The following is a 23889-nucleotide window of genomic DNA, read 5'->3' as shown; positions in this document are numbered from 1 at the left end:
ATGCAGAGATTTGATGAAGGAATTTATTAACCTTGAGCTGTAATATTTCTTCCTGCAGGACTGAAATCATACCTCTAAGCAGTAAATTACCAAGACGAATTACTTACCAGCAATTGCCCATCACTTGCCCCTACCACTCTGTAGAAGTGTTGTGGATTCACGTGCATTGTTTCACTCTCAAATCCCTTTTTAATTACAGAAAGGGAACGGCGAGCCTGCTTCGAAAAGTATTGTTTCTGAGTTCAGTTTTACTATACATTCTGTTCCTATCCCTCTCCCTCCATTTATTTGATTTAAATGCTTTTCCAGTGCTGTTGCTATATTCAGCTGTGATAAACAATACAATAAACACGAGGGAAAATAAATAAAGCACCTCCAGTGAATGGGGGAAGAATAATGAAATACAGAATAAGCTGAGCACTGAAGAACATGCCTGGTTTGGGGTATTGAGAATTTATCATCACACCTAAAAGTCTTTGCGGGAGAGAAAGATGATCTGAAAACTAGAACAGGGAAAGACGTATTCCTATATTTTTCTTGGATTTTTTTTCTTCCTGAAAGAAGATCTGAGCATCACCTGTAGTGTTGGAGGGCCACTTGGCTTTTGGGTTTTTATATTTTGTTAAGGTTTCCTCTTCTGGTTTACCTCTCATCAGTGCTGCTGCCCTATTTTAATGCAAGCCCTCACGCTGCTTTCATTTTTGGTTTGTTCAGGAGCCTGTGAAACTTGAGGATTAAAACTGAGTGAAGAGTTTTATGCAATTGTTGTTGTTTGAAGAATGGCTCCGGTGTGAGCTCTCTGGTGCTGAATATGGATGCTTTTCAATTACACAGAAAGCTCATTTAAACCTCAGTTTAGAAGTAGCTCAGTGTCTGAGACTTGGTATGAAGATTGCACTCTTGTCTCTTGCACTGTGTTTTTTTAGTAAAAGTGAATTCCTTGGAAGAATCTCTTCTTTCAAGCAAAAAACAAACAAACAAACAAAAACCAGTGCCTTTTTGAAATTAAACCCCAACCTGTAGACATGGATTGCAAGTGTTTTGTGTGCAGTTTTTCTGTATGCCACGTGCTTTTTAAGTTTACTCTACTCAAGCGTGGACTGAAAGGGAGATTTTGGAGGACTTTGGTGTGGAGTGACTTTCTCTTCTTGTGTTTAGGTTTTCTGGGAGCGTTAATCTACATACTTTTGTTTCAGGTATGCTGTTCAGGGGGTGGAGGGGACAAGTATTCAAAAAACTTGAACAATTTTCCTTAGGTGAAGGATCATTACAGGTGTAGATCCCGCTGTTATTAGTAAGACTCCTGTCAGCTACCATTTAACTTTCTACATGTCAAAATTCCTGCTTATGATATGCTCTCCTGCATCTTGATGTGACCTTTTCTAAGAGTCCTTGAGCTTCTTAAGGTCTGGAGACTTGAAGTGTCTGTTGAATGCTGCAGGATGAGCAAGAAAAGTGACTATTTCAGTTACGTTGCACAAACATTTCCATTGTAAAAAGTTATTTTTGGCTGCGCAGGGTTGTTGGAGCTGATTTTAAGATGGGGCTGAGCAGACACTTTCAGCTAAGGAAGAGTTTTCTTTTCCTTCTCCCTCCATCCCCATTTATCCCCTGAATTCGTTTGTAGTCTAGGCTATATTGGACCATTTTAAGGTAAGATATGAGATTGGAAGCTTTGTGGATCTAGATTATAAATTTAAAACCACAGGGACTTCTAAAGCAAGAGAGAGACAAAGGTGAGAAAATTCCCACTTGAGATGGGAGTAATCCTTACTTATAAGCATGTCCTGTTTGATCTGAGGGAAAACTAGATGGGTTACGACTCTTACCCTACGTGAACATTGAACTGTGACTTATAATTAAAAAGGTTTTTTGCTGCGCGGGGCAAGCTGGAGTCTGGGCAGCATGGGGCATTTTCCACTGGCAGTCCTTTAGGATTTTACTGCGTGTAATCTTCATGTTTCAGAGCTAAAAACCTCATTTTAGAGTAAGCGAAGACTGTGTGGCCATTACAGAAGCATGCATATTTGTGTGCTTTAGGGAGCTATAGCTCTGAAAGTCTGGAATAATATTTAGCTAAGTACTGCAGATGAATTCGAAGACGAGAACTTCAGTCTCAGCTGTGATTAGGCAGTAAGTACGTGGTAATGCGAGTTCATCTTCCAAAAGGCAAAGGCTTCTGGTTCTGAGCTCTGTGAGGCTAAAAGCTTCGTGGGGCAGTCTGTCTGCAGAATTATGGTAAAAATTCGAGTTGCAAAGGCAAGCGTGAAAACTGAGCAGCAAGTTAGCTCTTCGCTGCACCCGGTATCATCCCCATTTGAGCCCAAGCATCGGGGCAGTTGTTAATTTCAAAATTCTGTGATCTTCCTGCAGGTACTGGGAGCTGCTCAGCGCTTGGGGAAGAAGCAGGCGACCTCAGCGCTTCGCCTCTCCCCAAGTGTGGGGTTACAGGCTGCTTCTACCTAAGCTGAAGGGAAACAAAGCTCAAAATCCTCTCATTTAGCTGAGATTTGTTGGTTAGGCTGTAGTGTTATCCTTACATGAATGCAAAGATGAAGATGGAAAGACCCACGGGGTGATGGAGGGTGCTGAGCTCTGGGCTTTTCCTCGAGCTCCCCACGTTTTGCTGGCGCTACTGGGGCCAATGCTGTACCTGCTGGGGCACAGCACCTCTGCCAACTGGGGCCTGAACTGGCTTTTCTGCCCAGGTACCTGAAAATAAACAAAACTTTGGTCACCTGGCAGGGATCATAGCCAATTGTAGAGGCAAGTAGGAAAATAAGACTTTTTTTTTTTGCATTTCCCTTCCTCATTCTCTACGTGCCATCTAATTTCTCAAGCAAATAAGGTGTGGGTCCTTCTGGTGCCTTACTCGACGCGTAGCTGAGTTGTTCTCTACATTTTGTGCGTGTTAAAATATGCGGCAGTGCAAGTCGTATGTATGTGAATTCAGTGCTGGCTATTATTTTGTATTTGTATCAGTTACGCTCGTGTTGTTCTGAAGTATCCCCAGCAGATTAGTGTTGCAGGTGAAATTTTCACTTGGGTTAGCTGCCTCGGTTACTCCACTGTGCCTGAAAATGATGGAGACACGTTTGCTCTTTCTTTTTTTTTTTTTTTCTTTTTCAATTTTGTTTCTGTCCCGAAGCAGTTAATGCAGAGAGATGTTGATTTGGGCAAACAATACGAGCCAGTTGCTGTGGTCTGCAGGGTGTGGCTGCGAAAGGTCTTGTTTCTGGTTCTGTTTGCTAGGCTGAGCTGGAAAGGGCTAATTATAGAGACAAACTGGGGAAGGAAGAGAACAGGGTCAATTAGAGCATCCAGCACAGCTTCCTTTAAATTAGTAGTTGGGCTGAAGAGATAAAAACAATAAAGAAGCATGGAGTGAGATTTCAACTGCTCTGGTGCGGAGTCCTGCCAGCAGCTACAGCAGATGATGTTTTGCAATTTCGGTTTGGTTTGTAAGTAAAGAACGTGTTGAATGAGTAGTTGTGTTACTGAATTGCCAGATTGCTTTGGGACTGAAAAGATGTTACCACTGCTTTTCCTTTAATAGGCTTCCCAACGGCAACCGGTCGTGACCGTGGTTTGAATGAAGCGAGGGAATGCCATGCCCCCAGCATATGAGTAATGTGGACTTGTGTGAAGAAGGAATTGTCTTCTGCACTCAAGATGCTGTATTTTAATTTATAAAAAAAAAAAAAAAAGACTAAGCCATATGTCTATGTAAATGTGAAATGGATCAATCTGAGGTGTGTTTTATCCCCAGTTTGAGAGCATACTGGGGGTAGGGTTGTCTTTCTTGACGTTGTCTTCAGGGTTTAGAAGCTTTTTTCCTGGATTTATGTGTGAACTAACTCCGATTAGAGGAAATGGCATTTAAAGAGGTGATGTAGAAGCAGTATGAGCTTTTGGCTTGTAGTTGCACAGGTGTGGAAAGTAATAAACTGCTGTGCTGCCTGGAATTCATAATTCATACAAGCCAGTAAAGAAGACCTTCTGCTGCACTCTTACCAGATGACCCTTTAGTCCTTTAACACACCCTTGTCTCAGTTTTTCTCCTTTTAGGAAAAAAAAAAAAAAAAAGGCACAGATTGGCACACCCTCCCCACTTCTGCGGTGTATTTTTGCTTTTCTTTGGCTGGTTTGACCATCCTGCAGCGTGCAATTACTCAGAATTACTGTGCAGGAACTAATATGGTGGAGCAGGGAGGAAAAGCGGGGAGAAAATGCAAAGTTCTGTTCATGCTTTTCCATCCAGATTGGCAAGTTCCTTCTGCCGGTGCCGTGACTCATCCCAGGCTTCCTCGCTGGAGGCGACTTCTGGCAGCGCATCAAAGCAGAAGCCCATGCTTTTAGACCGTAGTTGAACCAGGACTTTCCTTGAGTGAAGGCTGTTTTGCTTGTCCTGGAACCTTTCATGTGCAGGAGACTGCAGGATGCGCCCATCTCTCAGGGAAATTCGTGGTGAAGTCGGGTAATTCAGGTCGAGAAAGGTTTCTTCTCGCTGCTTTGAGCAAGGCACCTGCTTGTCCAGAGGGTCTTGCCCACCCCTCCCAGATCTATGATACCATTGGAGAGCAGAGCTGGTTTTCCTCTTTGTTTCTTGTTTTCGTAGAGTTCATATTTAGGGTTTTAGCTCAATTTCCAGGCTAAAAAAATTGTCAGCTAAAAAATTCCTGGACTAGGAAGGGAATTTATTTTTCCTGAAGGTACAGGTAGAGCTGCTCTCTGCTCGGAGCTATGATGCCAGCAGAGTTTCCTGCCCTCCTCTCCTTCATCCTGGCAAAACTAAAAATATCAACGCTTCTCTCTCATTATAGTTAAAACCAAGATTGCTGTAAGCCTTAAAAATGGCATTTTTTTTTTCATAAGCTTATTCTGAGCAAGATGGCTCGGGAGCATGAGCAGTTCCACCTGGAGGAATTTGGGATGGTGCCACCGGCAGGGAAAGACAGGGCTGGATCCAGGAGAGGATGTCAGTCTGCAGCTTGAAGGATGTGCAGCACGGATTTTGGAAGAAGGTTTGTTTTGGAATTTAGGGCTGCCTTGTGGAAAGCTTGGGGATTTTGGGGAATATATTGCCAGTGACTTGCATGATACAAGCACCTCCTCATTATGGGGCCTACTCCAGTTCTTAGGGATTTTTTCAACTGAAATGTACTCTTAATGTTTTGAGGGATTCTTTTATGGCTTACAGTATTATATAGTATTTGTAGACTTTTTTTTTACTTACTGCATAGCCTGTGTGCCCCAGTTACAACCCAGCATCTCTTAGAGAGAAGAAAAGTTGGTTCCTGCTGCGAACAGCTTCATCACATGCATAGGGCAGCGAAACAGCAGCCAAAAGCTCCGGGTAGGTGTGGGCACTGCCCTAACTGGGGGATTTCTTTTCTGTAGGTGTCACGCAAGGAAGGGAAATGCTGGAGAGAACGTGAGAAGGATGGGTAAATGCTTAGAGGCTGCTTCTCTCAAACGGGCAAAGGAAGGCTCTTGGAAAACCATGAAAGTGGTTGTTGTTTTTTTTGTAATGGGTTGGAAATGGAGATTGGCATCCTGAGCTGGCAGAGGAGCCAGCCTCTCGATAGGGATCTTAAGTTACACACGAGGAAGAGCCTTAAAGGTGCAGAAAAAAATGTAAAATGAATTCAGTAAGAATGCATTAGGGTGCAAGAAAAGAGTGTTGTGGTCATAGAGAAAAAAATAAATTATTTTTGCAGCAACTTTCTGTCAGGTTGAGACAGGGTTAGATTGCCATGGTCAGAGGGAAGCTGCTCTGGCAGCCAACATTAGTGCCTGTGATGAGAGTTTTACAAGTGTGGATGAACGTGAAAAACCTTTATCTTTAGATTTTTGTATGCTAAGGGAAAACTGGATAGATGTGGTTTTAAATACTGGCATCGTGAAGTTGTATCTGAGCTCCAGAACTTGGTCTGTGCTGTTCTTACTTAACAGTGAGACCTTTTTTTACTGTCTCTATTATATTAGCCCCCTCAATTTTTATTTTGAAAGTGACATTTTAATGATGGGATCGTTCTGGTTCCCCTTTTGCTGCCACACTGCACACACATTTCTTTCCTTCGCCCACATCTTAATTGTTTCCTCTGCGTGACAAAGTCCACAGGCCAGAGCTGCTTGGGAGAGGTGTGGTTTTTTTTTATCACCTGCTTACCCTGCATCTGACATTGGGCAATCCCTGGAGTTTTGGAGGGCTGCTATAATACTTACAGGTATATTTAAGCACTTTTTCATCCTTTTTTCAGATGGTGTTTGTGTGTCGGTCTGTGTGTTCCCTTCTCCATTTGTGTGCTATGTTTTGGGACAATCATGGCATTTTACATCCAACTTTCCTGCAAAGTCATCAAAGCTTCAGGTTTTATTTAGGCTTGTTTTCTGCAGAGAGCAACGCGCGATTGGCAGCGACAGCACTGAGTTTCTTTTCCACGTGCCTCTGATCTGTCAGCACAACTGTTGAGAAGTGTTTGAACAAGTGAGATTTCACTGCATTGCAGTTCTTAAACTGCATTATTTTTACACTGTTAGTACAGAATACAGGGTAAGCTTTGGGGTATTCGAAAGTCTGCAGTGGTTGAAGCATGTGCTTTCCTGGGAGCAGAGTCAAGTGGAGAACTGGAGATGTGTATTATTCCTGTGGCTTAACCTGTGGTTCTTCTGCCAGTCAGTTTTTCAAGTATTCATTTAGGTGAGAGCATTTAATAGCAATGTATTAGGATTTGTGAGATGCTCAGGGTAGCTGACAACCAAGATAGCTCTACTTCTGTCTCTAATTGAGATTTTTGCATGGTCCCCTTTAGAAAGGAACACTTTAAAACTACCCAAGCCTGCAAAGTGGCTTTCAGTAGGTATGTGCGCTGAAGAAGATAATTCTCACTACTTTGCTAGGTCTGTGTTAATGATTTGAATAAATGAGGGTCTTATTTAATTTTGTATGACTCTAGGTTTCTGGTCAGGCTCAGCACTATGATTGATAGACTTTTTTTTTTCCTCCTACAATATGCTCAGCCCAGTCAAAATGTTATAACCAGCTTTAGTTTTCTCCGTTTCCTATGATTCTGAGTTAACCCTCTTTTCAGGAAATTAGTGGCTTCCTGTAGACTATTTGTAGTTGCTGCTGGCGGAGAAGAGTGAGGTGATGTCTATGCAATGAAATACGATAAAGTGTTTGGGAGGATTAGCTCTTTCCTTTTCTAGGATTAGCATGATACAGCCGGGCACGATAGCGGTTTGAGACAGATGCCACGTGCGATTTCTGCTCCCGTTAGAGCGCTCCGCTTGGGACGGCGCAGCTGCCAGCGGCCGGTGGAGGAGCAGGGCTCTCCATACCCTCCGGCTGATCGCCTTCCTCCTCGCGCTGTTGCAGCTTGCTTTTGGATTCTGTGGATGAGCCAAAACTAAGTGTTTTTGTTCCGTTGATTCATTGGCTTCTTTAATTAGTTTGGAGGTACCGGGGTGTTGGTTTTTTTTTGTTGGCGTAGCAAAACAAAACCAAAACGAAATCTGCTGAGAATCACTCTTACTTAGGGAACTGTCAGCGGAGACAGAGACCGTGGTGCCGGTTCTCGGCCGCTTCAGAGACCCCGTTGGTGCCATTTCTTGCCCTGGGAACTCATGCTGAGGCTTCTCCTTCCTGCTCTGCGTTCAGCTGCACGCTCAGGACAGGAAGCAGCGAAGGCTGAGCATATCTCAGGGCGCTCGCATTTAATACATTTGTGCAAGAACAGGAGAGTTGGGATTAAGGGCAGACTGCAGCCTTGTCTCGGAGGGAAAATGCCTGTTTTCAGCGCTTTGCCAAAAGCAGAAGACTTTTAAGACCGCAGCGTTAAGGCTTGACCTACTTGTAGCTGCTTGGACATCTTCATGAGGAGGTGAGGATGAAACAAAGCATTGTAGCTTCTTAATAGCAGAAACATGACACACGAATAACGTGCGTGGCTTGGCAGCATTTCAGAGGAAGTCTGAGTAGACATGTCTTACCGGAGGCACAGGAATCACTGGGGATGGCATTCAGGTTGTTCCTAGTGGTCTGTCTGTCTGCCCCGCTCTGCTGTGCCCTTTTCCTGCTCTTTGGAGGCATTGTTGAGGGGAAAATTCGCAGTAGTGGCACTCACGCTTATCTTATTTACTGTTGTTCAAAGAATATCTGATGCTATTGTCTGCTCCTTCATACGTGAAATCTAATCTCTGCTTCAATTAGCCTTGGTAATAAGGCTCCTGCTTGATAAGCGAGTAGACAAATATTAGCGCATTACCACCAAGGTCTTTATCCTTTGCCGAGATACGGTGGTTGAGCTTGAACGCAGGTTATTTATGCACAGAGAACAAACTTATCTGCGTTCCTGAATTACCCCTCTCGCAAAGTGAGCGCTCCTGCCCCTGAACAAAGCCAGATTCGGCTAGATGGCCGCTTCCAGCCCCTTCCCTGTCACACAAGTAAAATATTTTTCCCACTTTTCCACGTGTGCAATATTTCTGGTGCTGCCTACGGCGTGCACGCAGAAAAATGCATAAAGAATCCAGTGTTTGTGGGCAGCTCTGCACCAGGCTGGGCTTTCCAGCAACGCGTCTGAAATATGCGCAGCTCGTTCACGCGGCGCCTCCGCAGCCCAGTGACCTGGTGAGGAGGAGGATGGCGGGGGACAGCAGCAGATTGTTGCCATTGCAAATAAAACCACTCATCCGTCCCGCAGCCCCGTCCCGAGCCCAGATATCCCAGAGGTCGGGCAGTGGAGCAGAGCAAGTGAGTTGAGCTGTGCAGAGCCTCGAAGCTTCAAGGAGATAGCACCAGAGTGCTGCTGGTGGCAATGGGGATCTCTTTGGCATTTCTTTGGTAAGGGGAAGAGGAAGAGAAAATTGCTTCCAGAGATGATCCTGCAGCTGATGGGAGAGATCTGCTGAGGGAGCATGCGGGTGGAAGTGGCAGGTGTCACGGACAGATGAGGTGTCTTGTTCTTATGCAAAATTCATGTCCGAGCTTTATGGTGCAGGGTAACCTTTTCTAAAATAACACCAAGACAGCCCTTGGAAGGCTTCCCACCTTTGCAAAACATAACCCAACCCACTAAATGGTGTTTGCTTGTTTTTCTTTTTTTCCTTTTTCTTTTTTTTACATATTTCTTTGTAAAAATAGCTAACCTTTTCCATTTTATATTTCTCCTCATTCCTGCTTTAAATGTCCTAGTGCCATCATTTGGTGCCTTTAACATCTAACTCAATCGTTCTTTCCACTGGCTGGGAAAGCACTGCTGGTGCTTCAGTTTGCTCTGGATGTGTTGCAGCACAAAGGAGCCTCCATAACCTCCGGGAGGTGAGGGAGTACTGAAGGTGATATTGCAGACCCCGTGGTTGGTGAAATTACTAACCAGCTCAGCGTTCTGGAGACGGTTGCATGATATACAAAGCAGTCATCATTAATTTAGGTAATTTGAGAGGAAGCACTTCAAAATTCCTTTTGTGTGCATCAAAAATTCCATGTTAATTTTGAAAGCTTCTTTGCATCAGGGTCTTTGCTTGGTTTTCGTCTCACTTGTGCTCCTGAGGATGCTTGCCAGCAGAACTGGTAGGGCTGCAGCTGCCTAACATCTTCTCGTTGCTCTCGGGTGAGTTGTCTTCTACTTGTGTCGTCCACCTTAAAATTAAACTGATAGAGGAGTTGGAAACTACCTTCTTTGTGTGCCTGGGGCAGGGAGAAGAAAGGCAAGCTGATGCATGCTTTCCTTCGGAAATTTCCCTGGATCTGTCTGGTTGCTCTGTAGGCACCAGGAGAAGCCTCTCTCAGACAAACTGGGTGTCTGGTGGTGGGTGTGATGGGCATCCCCCTGGCTCGTTGGAGAGAGCCAGCCCTCCTCCACCTGGTGTCCCACTGAGGACACTTTCAGCCAGGTATTTGTACTCTTAGTGCATGAAATGTTTAAAAAACTAAAAATTTGACATCTCCTTAAAGCTCAGCTTGGGAATCCCTAGAGACCTTCCCAGCCTCTTATGACTCCCCGGTGAGCCCACTAGAGTTTTGTGTACGCCCTTTCGGAAAGCGATGGTCTCATGAGAATGGGAATGAGAGTGGTGGAGGATGTCACCTCCTCTGCAGGAACATGCTGTGCCTGTGGATGTCCTTGGCTTCTTCCAGTGCCTCTCATCTACTGAAAAAGCAGCTGGTCTAACTTTTACAAGTGAAGATTGACACGTTTTCCCCGCAAACACACCAAGAAACAAACAAAGCCTGGCAAACCAGTAAGGGTCGACCTGAAAGGAGATGTCATCCATTCCATACTTGCATGGAGGGCTGCAACTAGGATCTGCTGGGGTCCAGATTATTCAGCAGGACTGTAAAAATAAATTAAAAGCATATTTTTCATGAGTGCTTGTCGAAGAAGCCTTTTTGATTTATGTTCCTGGATCTTTTACATGTATGCATCTGAGATGAAAACCAGCGTGGCTAAATGATGAGGTTCAGGTTGATATGAGCCAAACAGATGCACTTCAGAAAAAAATGAAACTTCAATCTTAAATTTACTTAGCTCATTTCCTAGTGTCATTACATTATCCTGATGATGAATGTTCTTCAGTTGTGTGATCCTACACTGAATATATTTTTAAACATTTCTTCACGCTTCCTTCTGTTGATCTCATCACATAGCAAAGTTAATAGATTTAAGGCAGTTTCATTTCCATACCATATGCTCTCTAAGACATTTTGGACGGATAATGATAATGCTTATACATTTTATTTTATCACACGATACCAGAATGTACGCCGTTTTTCAGGTAACAGAGGTAGGAGGTCTTCAGAGAAGCTCTGAGCAAGATGCTTTGTTTTTTCCCCTGAGTGGTGCCGTCTGCCGTTGTCTTTCAGAGCAGTCAGGAAGGATGGCACCTGGGACGCGAGGACTTCTTTAACCCCCTAGCCCTTCACTGTGACCTTGATGAATGACTTCTAAACCTTAATTTATGTAACATTGATTATTGCAAAAGGAGGAGTTCATGCAGCAGCTGTAAGTGTCACAGCGAGTTTAAAGGTTCAGGGCCATAGCAAGGAGAGGGAAAAGCAGCATTCCCTGCAGCGCTGGAACGCAGCGGCGCTGGATTTCCTTCGGCTCAGGTTGGAAAAGGGGCTTTGCTTCAGATTTCTTGGAGAAAAGTGTTTGGGGCTGCACGCTACATTGCTTGTAAAAGACTCCGGGAATGGCTTTTTAAATTGCCATAGTTAACTGTAAGCGTAAATCACAAAATTGAATTGCGTACTCTGGGAAAACACGATCTCATTTGGGAAGGATGCGATTTCTCCTATCTAAGAAACTCTGATCGGTGCCTGAAGATTAAGCTGAGCTGCAATTACAAGCTGCCCCTGATGCTTCACTAAAACACCAAATTTTGCTAAATCACCAGAGTAAGGTACTGAAGCTGACAAATTTAACATCATCTGGAGGGTACTAAATACTTTCTTTAAACATGTGCAGTAGTTTAAGTGGTTTTGTGCTGGAGATGAATAGGTTGTCCTTAGACTCAAGGAGTGACTAAAGTTGATTTGTATATTTGATTATTTGGTAATATAGTTTGGGAAACGTCTTCACATATACTTCATTAGTGCTTTTTTGTTTGTTTTGTAGAAATTAGTGTCCTTAAATATAAATGCTAAACTTTGTGGTCTTAGTAGAGGAGAAATCTTGAAACGCTCTGAAAATATGTTTGCTAATAATTGGCATTAGAAAATAAATTTGAAATTGGCTAATTAAAGAAAGTAGTGTTCTGTTACTGAGAGTAACTTTACTCCATGAAATCTATTACCATATTTTAGGTTATTGAAGCTGAAACCTCTCACTAGAAGATTTCAGGCCTGTGACTGGGATCTAAGTGCTGTCCCCTCCTTTTCTGGTTCTTAGAGGATTGCCAGATTATTTTTCTTTTTTTTTGGGGGGGGGGGGGCGGGGTGAAAAGCAGTTTGTGTAGCTTTCCTGGCTGTCTTTGAGTGAATTAACCATCATTGTCCAAGAGGCTGGAAGATGTGACCAAGATTTTCGCATTTTATGAAGGGAAACTATGTGAAATAGTGTGGTACTGGGTGTTCTGCGGAACTAATAGTTTTTTAAACCATAACCTAAAATCAAGGTGGCTCGACGTTACAGATGACTGAATCAATGTGCAATGTTATCTAGAAAATGTCCGTCTGTCCTTTCTTGGGAAATGGTTGTAAAGTATTTGTTGCCTGTGTCTTTTGACCCCCAAATCTCATTGGATTCTCTTTTTTAAAGAAGTTTTTTCTTGGAGATCAGTGCCAAATAGAAGGTGGTTTGCCACTGTGGAACCTGCTCTTGCTCCTCTTGAATGTGGAAGAGATGTCCCAGCAGTTCAGTTCCCAACAGAAAGTGGGTTTGATGTTACCAAGGGTGACGAGGGAGACTTTGAAGAAGGGACACGAAATTGGTTAGGAGGGTAAAACTGGGAAATTCCTTTAGTAGTGGTGGTTTGGAAGATGGAGATGTAGTTGGTGCCTCCCCGTCGAAAACCTGAGAGCTTGGGATGAGTTTTGAGGAGGGGGAAGTGCAAAACAGCAGCTTATGGATTAGAATGATGAATAAGGCAATAAAATTTACAATAATATTACGTATCTGAAGGAGCAGTTGGCAAGGTAGTGGGAGAAATGGGCAAATGTGGCAGAAGCTGAAAGGACAAGGACAATAAAATGTCCCGGAGTCTGAGACCTGGGGGTGTTGTCAGCTTCGTGCAGCTTACTAGTGTTTTATTGGTGTCTAAGCTCTTTAAATCCTTATTTCTGGTCTCGCATTTCATTCCATCAAAACAAAAGCCGACCTCAGTTTCAGACAACCATGTTTAAAAACAGGCAACAAAAAGCCCTCTGCCTTCATTCTTTTAAAAACTTGTGGTCTGTCAAACCTGATTACCCTTTAAAAGTTAGGGTTAATGATGCTGCTTTTAGTCAAACTGAAGATGAGTTTCACTGCAGGCTTGATTGGAAAGGATCAAGGAGAGCGGAAAATCGATGAGACTCGAGTCAGAGGCTGAAGTCAATTAGAATAACCAAGAACACAACAAATGGTTTTCCGTGCGTGTGTCAGATGCCAAACATTAACAGCTAAAAACCATTGATGCCCTTAAATGGGTGTGAAACTTCTGATATTAGTTTCTGCCTGCGATTGAGGTATTGATAACAACAATAATAAGCTGGTTAAAATGCATTTTCTCTAGAAAGTGACTTTTGGGCTGAGTCCAAGCATGGAAAACTTCATCAGTTTTGTCAGGGAAAATCAAGGCTGTGTTGTGAGTGGGAAATGCCCGACTGCTGCTGCCTGACCTCAGCCTCCGGCAGCTCCTGAGCCCTCCAAAATGGCAAGAGCAGCACATATCGCCTTTCAGAAAAGTCAGCGAAATCTCGGATTTCTGATCTGAATCTTGGGCTGTGATTCCTGTGCATGCAGCAGAGGTGGAGGTGGTGTATCAGGGACAGCATTTTATGGAGGGGGGTGAAAAAGCTCTTTAAAGCTTATTGCCAATGAACAGATAGAAAGACAATATGAGAAGTTCTTCTTATCTTTCAAATAATACAGCCTGCGTGTAAAGCGGTGATGGTGAAGAAATAGCGAGATCTATTTCAGCCCTCTGAACAATGCGAGTTAATTAGTGGCAACTTGGCTTTCGCTCGTCCCTTTTCTGCCAGTGCATTTACGGTAACAGAAAATGGATGCCTCTTGGTATTCCTGTCGCATTTTCTTGATGCGATGAACTACGATGAGTCCTAAAAACCTTGCTGTGAGATCAGCCCGCGCGCCTCATAATTTTCTTGCCGAGTGCATACCCAAATTTGCAGGAGGAGAGACAACACACCTGCACTCGCTTCCAACACACGTTTGGAGGGTCCGTGAGTGCAGCATCTCGTCTTGGGAGCTGGCCGTGCATCTGGCGAGCGCCGTGTCTCCGTGTGTCTGATGAGAGCTGAGAGGCAGCATCTGCTCCGTGCCCGACCCGCTATCGCCGTAGCGAAAGCCTGCAGGAGGAAGGATGGCTTGTTGTGTGTTATGGCCCCGGGCAGCTGCCTGTTGTGGCGAGTGCTGATGTCCTAATATTTCTAATTCTGCCAGTGAAATGGAGTGCAAGTAATTGGGGGAGAAAAAAAATGATAGGTTAAATCTTCTGATTTTTATTTTATTTTATTGCTGTGTCTCCCCTCCATCCCTCCTCCCCGTTTCATAATGAACTTGCCTTGCCTCTGGCCAGAAAATCGAACTAATGTTGTTTACTTGTCTTTTTAAATACTTGTTATTGGATTTCGCTGACCTCTTTCTCTGATGGAGAGTCCTGCTGGCTTCATGCCAGCTGAATACTTTGTTATAACCTGGAAGCGTTCGGTTAACATGGGTTATGTTAAATTCTCAGCACCCCCTCCCCTTACTTCTGCTTGCAACGCGTGAAGCTTTTAGGTACTGCTGGTGTAGTTGGGTGGATGAGTATTGTGAAATTAATCTTGTGAGTATGGAAGATGTATCAAAAAGGTATGCAGTATGCACACACAAAGTTGAAAATGCTTCAGCTGAAAATTTTACGTGTTAAACGTAAATTTTTACATGTGGACGTTTGGTATCCCGGATGTGACAGCAAGAGTTGGGGCAACGCTTTGAAAAATGTGGTCTGCTCGTGGAAATGATCCTCTGTAGGGTTTGGATTGAATCCGGGTTCCCTTACAGAAACAGAGGTGGTCATTCCAGGGACCTTGCTTCTTTATGGAGCCCTTCTCTTAGGAAATGTGGAGATAGAAAACAAGCTTGATAAATCATTTCAAACTTACGTAAGTCATCTGGTTGCTCTCTAATTTAGAAGTCCTAATAATCAGAAAAATAAACATAAAGGAGTGTGTAATCAGTTGTTAATTCTGCATTTAGCAAAAATGCAATAGTCTTTCTTACTGGTGGTGTCTTTATACTAGCAAAGAAATCATCTCAAAGATACTGCTACTGTTCTTTACAAAAAAAGAGATTTAAGACGCCGGTGTCCTGCAGCTTGTTGAGGGATGTCTGTATCTCATCTTCCGTGTCCGTGGCACTGATAGTTTTTGGCACTGGTGCTGGGAGGGGGCCGAGACAGCTGCAGGATTCGTGGCGAAGAGGCCTCTGCTTCTTCTGTAAGGGGTAAAAGAGAAATCAGGAGAGAGATTGCCTGTGATGGGAAGTAGGAGGGGAAAGGGAGGGCACAGGGCAGCTGAAGGAGCCAGCATTATGGTGAAAACCAGAGAAATGCAAGAAGGCTCTGCAAGGTACAACACACACAAATGTTTCTAGCGGGCTCCTAATACGTCGGTAGAGATGGATGGTGAGGTTTTCTTAGGTGCCTGCCTGTGTGGGCTCCTCTGAGACGTTCAGACTGACTTCCCCTGGGAATAACCCTGTAACAGCAACTGAAGGTAGCACTCATGGAATAATGAGAAGAATCACCTCTGAAACGTTCCAGACCAAAATATCCTCAGGGAGGCTTTAAGATTTATAGCAGATCTTAAAGAAAATGAATATGTGAGGTGGGAGATTTTTCTCATATTGCATTTGGCACCCCTCAAAGCAGCAGCGAGCAGTTTGGGGATAAATGTGATTATCCACCGCCTGCAATTAGGGCAAATGCCGTTGCTGAAGCAGCTTTAGGAGCCGCTGGGTGGTAAATGCCTGAACAGATGTCGAAGAAGCACTTCTGCAGGCCTCGCTTAACAGCCCCTCTTCCTCCCCGAGATATTTCTGCTCAGGATGTGGAATCGTCTTTGAGGTTGGGGTACTCTTCTGTTGCAATCTCGTCTAATTTCTCAAGTCATTGGGGGATGCTTGACCTTTATCGGTGCCGGCTGCCTGAGCTGTGTGCTCCGTGCCTGTTTTTTTTAAATGCTCTCTTTCTGAGGATGGACCAGGTCAGAATTTTATGTTTCTGGCTGGGTGAATCTGTTCTGTTACTTGAGGGGATGAGGTGGAGGGAAAGGCCTGTCTTCTGCTATGGCTTTTAGTGTTGGTCTATTCTAATGAGGAATTACGCCTGCCAATGGAAGAAAGTGGGATGCTTACCTCCCACCTCCCTCGTGCCTTCTTATTCTGGGTGGAAAGTAGCCTTTCTGAGGATGGGGCTGGCTTGTGGAAGTTTCAGGCAGTCTGGCTGGGAGAGAAAAAGCAGATAGCTTGTGCTGGTTCCCATTGAATATGCTCACTTCAATTTGTGCCCACTGAAGTGTGGAAATCATTCCGCTGCCGATCTTGTGAATGTTGCTAGTTTTTGTTGCTTCATCTCCAAAGAAACCAGATCTCCAACCATCAGATGAGACAGGCTTGTTTTTTTTTTGATTTTTTTTTTCGGAGAACACATTGAGGCTCAGGCTGTTACCTCAGTCAGCTTTATTCTTACCTTATTGGACTGATTCTGTGATTTTTTTTTTTTTCCAGAACCTAGAATTGTACTTTTGAACTTTATTTACTCTAGATGGGTCTGGAGTTCAGGATGCATTCTTCCTCATCCTTCTCAGCAATGTACCATTAGCAAAAGGCGTATGAAGGCCAATGAAACCTGAAGGGCTTGTATCCTAAAATCCGTGTTTATGATGGCTGTGCGCTGTATCGTAGCTGCTGCTGTAAATACTTGGTCATTTTCATTGTAAAGAGCAGTAAAGATGATTTCTGGTGCGTTGATTTCTCATTATGTGGGCCTTTTCTGCAGGCTTGGGGTTGTTGTGTTCATAAGGATGGTGCCGTCTGTTAAGAATCCCCATTTGGGATTCTTTTGCGGAGAACTTTGGCTTTTTTGTTTTGATTTGAGATCAGGAGGGAGCGCACTCGGTATGATAGGTGTTTGTCGGCTTCTGATCATGAGGCTGACTTCTGTTTTCATTTTCCCAACCAGCTTTCACTGTCTCTGGTGCACTTAGCTTGCCATGCCGCAATGCGAGTGAGTTAATCTGCTGTCTGACGGCATTACAGAAGATAGGGGCTTGGAGCAAGGCATCTTTCTCATGCATTAGTGTGTCAGATCCATTTTTCAAAACGCAGCTTGACTTCCCCGTCTCTCTTTGCTCTGTGTGCATGTACATAGACGAGCAGTGGAGGTGAAAACTTTCTCAACTCACCTCCTATATTAGAAAGATCACTAATTCCCCCAAATATTCCCTTCTTACAGGCTGCCCAGTTGTTGCCTTCTCTATTAAAAATGTTGGCAGTGCTGCCAGGATGGCATCCAATTTGCTTTGGCCTTCCGAAGAAATGCACAGCTCGTTTCACATACACCATGAAAAACTAAAACAGCCGCTGATTGCAGTTCTGTGTCCTCTCGTGGGAGCTGCCCGCTCGCTCCTGCAGCTGCAGAACCCAGAAACAAGCGGGGAATTTAGGAAACACAAAACTCTTGTAGGAAACCTTGCCCCTGTTGGGGCTCAGTGGGTAAAAGACTTGCTGCCATGCAGAGAGTCGAGCTGGAAGTGGTAATTGGGGTAACCTGGATGAGAGCAAATGCTGAGTGGTATTTGGAACAAGTTATCCCTTCAGTTTTAAAATAGTGATTGAAACAGTGGATTTGAAATATTTTTGCAAAAGGCAGGTGGTATACATTATTAAATACTTGCATGTCGCCCCCCTCCCTTTTTTTTTGCTTCTCCTTTAGATATTAATGTTTTCCAAGAACTACAAAGCCTGTGTTGTCAGATACCTGACAATGACTATTTTTAGTGAAGCTGTCATCTATAATTCAAGGTATTTTCAGTACTTCCTGGACTGCAAGAAAGCTTTGTTTTCAGTTTCAGGTCCCACTGCATTCAGAGTACTCATCTTCACGTTTAAAAGGCACGCTGGTGTTGTGGCACTTAGCTGACAATTTAATTTTGAGTTTGATTATATTGTTTTGTGGTTAGTTTAAAAGCAACAACCTATTCGTGCCCTTGTAAATTATCATAATCTGTGGGATGAGTTTTTTTTTTTTTTTTTTTGAAATATGGCCTTTAGAGGAAAAAGACTTCTTTTTTCGTAAACTAGTTGCTGGAAGTCTTGTTTAAAATATGATTCACCCTTCTTGTTTGTTTTTAAGGTAACCGAGCAGATCTGGCAGTACAGTTTTAATATTCCTTTTCCTCTCATGTCTGATAACGTGTTCAGAAATGTGCCAAGACTTTTTCTTTGCTGTTCTGGAGAGCACGGAGGCTGAAGTCACTCCAGACCGCACACGGGCTCGCAGCGTGCAGGTGACGGGACGGGGTACCTGCCACTTACGTGGACCTTTTGCTCCTTTCTGCCTCTGCCAAGAGGCTCCGCACTGGTTTTGTAGGATGCTGTTGGAGTGTACTCCATTTATCGGGGTGGAAGCTCCTCTGTGTCTCTCTGTGTCTGCAATTTCTAAAATCAGAGGTCCTTCTGGGGCTTCCAGCTTTCGGTGATGGTGAGAAAGGGGAGGGAAGGAAACCGGCCTCTGCCTCGCCGTGTCTTGTCTGATGTCCCTCTGCTTAAAGCGTGCTCCGCTTGGCTAAGGGGGTCAGAACAAACAGCTTTCTGGTCAATCTGTAGAAGGGGAAAATAATCCGTGGCTTCTAATTTAGTAAGTATTTTTGTTGTGTTTTTTTTTTTTTTTCCCATATAAACTACTTGTTAAGTAGCTGTGAAGCTTACCGTGTTGGAAGAAACCCTGCTGACCCTCTGAAAACAATTGTTCTGGTTGATGCAAATCTCTGCGAGCATCCAAAACAGTTGAACATGTACTGCCTTGTACTAAAAGGAGCAATGGAACAAGTGTTTCTCTTGCTTCTGTCTGTAGAGTTTTGATTGCTGAAACTCTTGGTTAAAGCTGGTCTTGGTAATGTTAAGGAACAGCGAATTGCAGGAGGAACCTGAAGGTGAGGGAGGAGAAGGTTGAAGGCTGCAGGATGAGTTAGCTCGTCCAGAGCGTGCCAGGAGGGGTGCTGTGAGATGGCCACCTGGAGAAGGTGTCCTGCTAGGGGCTTCCCTGTGGCTGGACACCACTGAGTCCCCCACGGAAAAGGAAACCTCTCTCCACAAGTGCCTTGGCTCACAGCACCCCGTGCTTGGCACACAATCGTTCAGGATTATTGTGTTCCTGGGATCAAGTCCTCGATGGTGCGGTGTTTAGAGGATCGGTGCTCCCATGTACATTATTTTCCCCTTAGCTAATGGTGCTGTAGCTGCTGGCTTGGGGTGTACGAGGCTGTTTGGGCTGCTGAACTCTGAGATGGGCGCGTTAGGGTGATGCATGGTGTCGTCTCTCACTTAATGCGAACCTTAGCTCCAGCCAGGAGCAGCTGCTTTTTTTCTGGTGAGGCTGCAGTCATCGCTGCTGAGGGCTGGCTTTCATTTACCGCAGAGGAGATTATTCTCTTTTGGGAAATGATTTCATCGGTGGATTGAAAACGGGAAGGTGAAGCAAGCAGAAGTGGCAAACAGGAAGGCGAAACCCATACGCGCTTTGCAGCAAGACGAGGGTTGCCTTCATTCATAACGTTATGGAAATGACATTTGAGGATTTGGAGGATTTTGAAAGAACCTGGGTGGATGGTGTCCAAGCCTTGCTGATTCGTACTTCCGAAGTGAGAGTTGCAGCAAAAGAAACCACTGCTTGGAAATGACATTGCAAGAGAGTTTGAACTGAACTGTAGTGTCACTTAAGGGATAGGAGACAAATGGAACAGAAAAGGTTTTTGTTGGAGAATTGGCTATTTGAACTGCAGTTTATTAAAAGGTATGTTGTACTTAAAATGTAGCTTTTTTTTTTGTAAAGTATTTGGCCTAAGGCCAATGAGAGTTGGCTTTTATCATTTGTTTTAATCTCAGCGTATGTATTTTCAGGATGTATCCTATCAGTAGGAGAGCTGGAAATGTCTTTCTGGCGGAAGAGGAAGCTCAGGTTTTTATGTATTGATGGATCTCCGGGAGCAGATGGGTAATAATTTTTTGTGCAATGTAGTAAAATTGACTTGGGAACACTGGAATATTGTATTTGAATATGACAGATAGCCAAAAAGAGTTTTCAGTGAGAAGGCTGTAAAACCCTTCCTTTTCCACTGTCGGTTGCATCTGTAGTCCTTGAGGAAGGAGAGACCAGCAATCGTGAAGCTGCAGCTCCTCCCAGCACTACTGCACGTGAATTTGACTTTGCAGCCTGATTGTGTGAACCTCTGCCACATAACATCAGTGCTCCTGAAATCTCTGGGGAGAAGAAAACACCCTGAAATCATCATGAGATTATTTGACTCACTACTCAAAAACGGCGCGGTGACATTGTGTTACGCAAATCGCCGATTTCACTTAACTTCTGACATTTTCTAATGCAGCGATGCAGTGACACCTGGGCACTAGTGTCGTGCAGTCGTGTGAGATGTAATGCTTCTGCATAGGCAGGGATCATCTTTGCCCATCTCCTGCTTCAGGCCTGTTTGTTCTGGACCAAGGGTGCTGCCTCCCCTGCTGCAGTTGCATCCTTCAGCACGCTTTCCAGGTGGCTGTAGCCAGGTTCTCTTAACACCAGTGCCTGCATGGCTGGATTAGAAGGTGCAGGATGCCTTCGTTCTCCTGGGCTCGAAGCTCTTGAGCTCCGTAGGATAGAAGCATCTTGTCTTTAACACCTGTGTAATCCCTGAGCTCCGAAATAGGTGTTCTTGGTGTCTGTTTTGGGGCTGGTGGGATGTCCTCAGCATGAACTCCTGTGACACTTGGCAGTCTCTCTCTGCTCTAACACTCTATATCCTTCATTTTTAGCAGGTTCCCTGAGATTTTTATTGTAAACACTGGGTGTTTTTTTTTTCAGGCTTGATACGTGAAATTTTAGCTGTAAACAAATATAAATAACTACAGATGTGCTTCATGAAATGACAGGAAGATGCTATGTGCATTCAGAGTATTTCAGCAAATATTTCTGGGATCTCTGGTGGCTGCGCTAAAGGCATAGCACTGGCATGCCTCCTTTGATTTTATTCCTTATTTTTTCTTGGCTGCACTTCTTTCTGGCCCCTGTGGTCCTGGATTATCACCCATCCATCACAGGGTGGGTTTTCTGGTTCTGAAGACCAGAGTCACTCTGTTTGCTCATTTGTGACCACAGTCTAATTTATATTAGAAACACAAACCATAGTATTACGTAGGTAACATTATATGTGTAAGGTCCAACTTTCAGAAGCTAGGAAACATCTAAGAAAAAGGAGTTTCTGCAGAAATGCTGATGGATGCTGGATGATGACGCTGCTTCCAGCTGCTTTTATTAGGGTTTCCCCCCCCCAAAAAAAGCAACATACGCCTCTGCTTCAGCTGCTGTGACTCAAGTTGGGATCTTAAGAAAGAGGAACAGCTGGGGCTGTCTGCGTCGGGTTTTGTTTGCACCGCTCCTTTTGCCTCCCAGCATCATGCAGAAAGCGTGTGACGGAAGCAGGGATGGAAGGCACTTCTCTCATTCAGTTGCCTGAATCACAAGACTGCAATTTGCCTTCCTGTAGTCCCTTTTTTCTGTTTTACAGCGTGCCTTCTTCTGTGCCTACTGTAGCTTCTCCAGCGAGCGAGGCAGGAACCCCGCAGACAAGAGCTTCATTCACGGTGCGGCCGTGATTAATTCCTTGAACACTGATTCATTCTCTGCACAGAAGGTGCTTTGACCTTAAGGGGAAGAGTAAGTGATTGTGATATTATTCATGCCTTAATTCAGTTCCTCGTTTGCAGCGGTCTCTAGGAGTGATTTGCTTTGCAACAGTTTTTTCCTGTGGGTTTTTTAGGTGTGTATATCTAGATACTTTTCCTTTTCATTTTGTCTTGGAGAAAAGTTGGCTGTAATCTGACAGATTTCCACACGAGACATCAGCAAGAGGATGATTAATGGGTACCAGTGTCCTAGCCCTGCTTCCAGCTGCTAGGAGAGGAACTGTTGAGCAGTGTTCATAGCTCTTGGAGCACAGGGGAATAGCAAAACCTCAATGCGGGGTAATTCCAGGTTCTGGAAGGGGGAGTCATCTGCAGAGGTATTCTGTGTATCCATGGGCCTCTTAAATAGGTGTAAGCCTCATTGTTTAGGATGGAATAAACAAGATGCTGATGCCGTTGCTGAAAGTGATGAATAAAAATGTAAACACAGGAAAAATAAGCCTGAGATGACTTTTCTCAACTTTCAAGTCAATGAAAAAGCCAGTGAGCTTAGGAGCAGCTCACAAAGCGCTTGCAACCTGTTTTAGGTTATACTTAATGTGGGCAACTGCAAACCTTTGGGAACTATTTACATGGTTTTAGCTGAGTGTTCACAAATCCTTTCATATTCTGGGAATCTTCTTTCGGGCAGAGTGCACATCTCTGACCCCAAAGGCATGGCAGTGGTGGGTTACCCCTGCTTGTGGAAATACTTCCACCTTCTTCCCCCTACCAGAGGGATGGAGGTTGATGCCTGCCAAATGCTGTTTCTCCTTTTCTCATGACAATAACAGCCAAAAAAACAACTTCTGGGGTTTACGAGTCTGCCTTGGATTGCAGGCTTCGAGAGAATCGTTTGGGTTTGCTGAGGTGCAGGAAGTGAGGGGACACCAGGTTTGTTAGGTGGCTGTGGCAGTCGCGTATCAGTTCTTGCTTGACACCTGACAGTCCAAATAAGCTGCTCTGAAACTTATCTGAGAGAGCTTTTCTCTGAATATGGAGAATCTTGGAGGGCTGAGTTCTTTGCTTTCCAAGTTTCTTATGCCTTCTGAAGAGCTCGGTTTGACCTGTGATTACAAACTGGCACAACAACGCTTACAAGTCTCACTTTTCCTGTGTTCATTTTAATTCCTTTGGTGGTTGTAATTCTTTCTGGATGTAACTCTTCTTACGGAGCTCTTGCAGACAGCTTTACTGCAAGGCACCCCCCTTTGCACCTCCTGTTGTCCCTGCACCAATACCTGGGCACAGAAATGCTAGTTTTAGGTAGCATGTGCACCATGAGGTTCTTAGAGAGTTTCACTGAAGTCATTGACTAAGTTACCATGGGATATTTCTCTTCCATTGTGGAAAGAAGAAAATCAGGATGAGCAAGGAAGAGAGAGACCATAAAAAGGAGAGGATTAGCACTGTATAGGTTGCCAAATGAATGGGTTTGTAAAACTGTACGCAATAACCGTGTTCGGGATGACTGAAACCATCCAGACTGTGTGACTGATGCACATTTTTGTTTGTAAATGAAGGGAGCTCTCTGCCCTTATTTTTCTCCTCCTTGTGTAAGGAGAGGTGTGCCATCTAGATGGGCTTTTCTGCCTTTCTGGATGCTGTAGTTTTCCAGCGGCAGCTGTCACAGTCGTTTTGGTCTGGTAATGCTTGCGTGGCAGGGAGTTGCTCTGCCTGTGTTTCAGGCAGCGGCGGCCCTGGACCATTTGCTGCTGCCTAAGAGAATTTCAGAGAGCTCTCAGGCCAGTATGTTCAGGTTAAACGGTGAAGTATGTTTAAATTGGCTGTTTCGGATTTTTAAGTTATCTATTTCAGGAATTTCGGCGGCACGCGGTATGTGTTTTGACGTACCAGCGGAGGGGTGAACCCAGTTTGTCTTGAGCAACCCAGGCCGTTGCAGTCGTCTGAGGATTAGGAAGGGGGAGAAAGTTTTGCTATTTTTGTAGCCACTTGTCTGGGTTATGTGATGCTATAATACAGCAAAGTGAACTTTGCTTCCAGAGTTGCTCTTTTAGCAGTCTCAACACTGACACTACTCTTTTTTTTTGGTCATTCAACATTTGGCAAACCCTGGCCATGATTTCAAGCTATAGCTGTCTCAAATTATTTATGGCGGGTACTGATGCTTCCACTAGACAGTTTATTTTGGCTTTTTGCTGCATGTTTCTTTACGCTGTCCCTGAAAAGGGAAATACTAAGATTTGTCTTTCTGGGCAGAAAAGCAGGAAACAGCACA

General features: G+C 44.3%; 1 protein-coding gene across 15 annotated transcripts in view; it reads left to right on the top strand.

The window, feature by feature from the left end:
• MYO9A (myosin IXA) overlaps positions 1 to 23889 on the top strand; it is a 188244-nt gene that overhangs the window by 7542 nt on the left and 156813 nt on the right. Inside the window, exon 1 of one of the 15 annotated variants that reach the window (XM_083850483.1) lies at positions 21530 to 21642. The exons of the other annotated variants lie outside the window; for them this stretch is intronic. The gene's annotated coding sequence lies outside the window, so the exon portion shown is untranslated. Of the gene's footprint in view, positions 1 to 21529; positions 21643 to 23889 lie in introns of those variants that run through there. 15 annotated transcript variants of the gene reach the window in all.

The sequence above is a fragment of the Anser anser genome (assembly GCF_964211835.1).
Source record: "Anser anser genome assembly, chromosome: 10".
NCBI classification, from domain to species: Eukaryota; Metazoa; Chordata; class Aves; order Anseriformes; family Anatidae; genus Anser; species Anser anser.
This window is presented reverse-complemented; position numbering and strand designations above follow the sequence as displayed.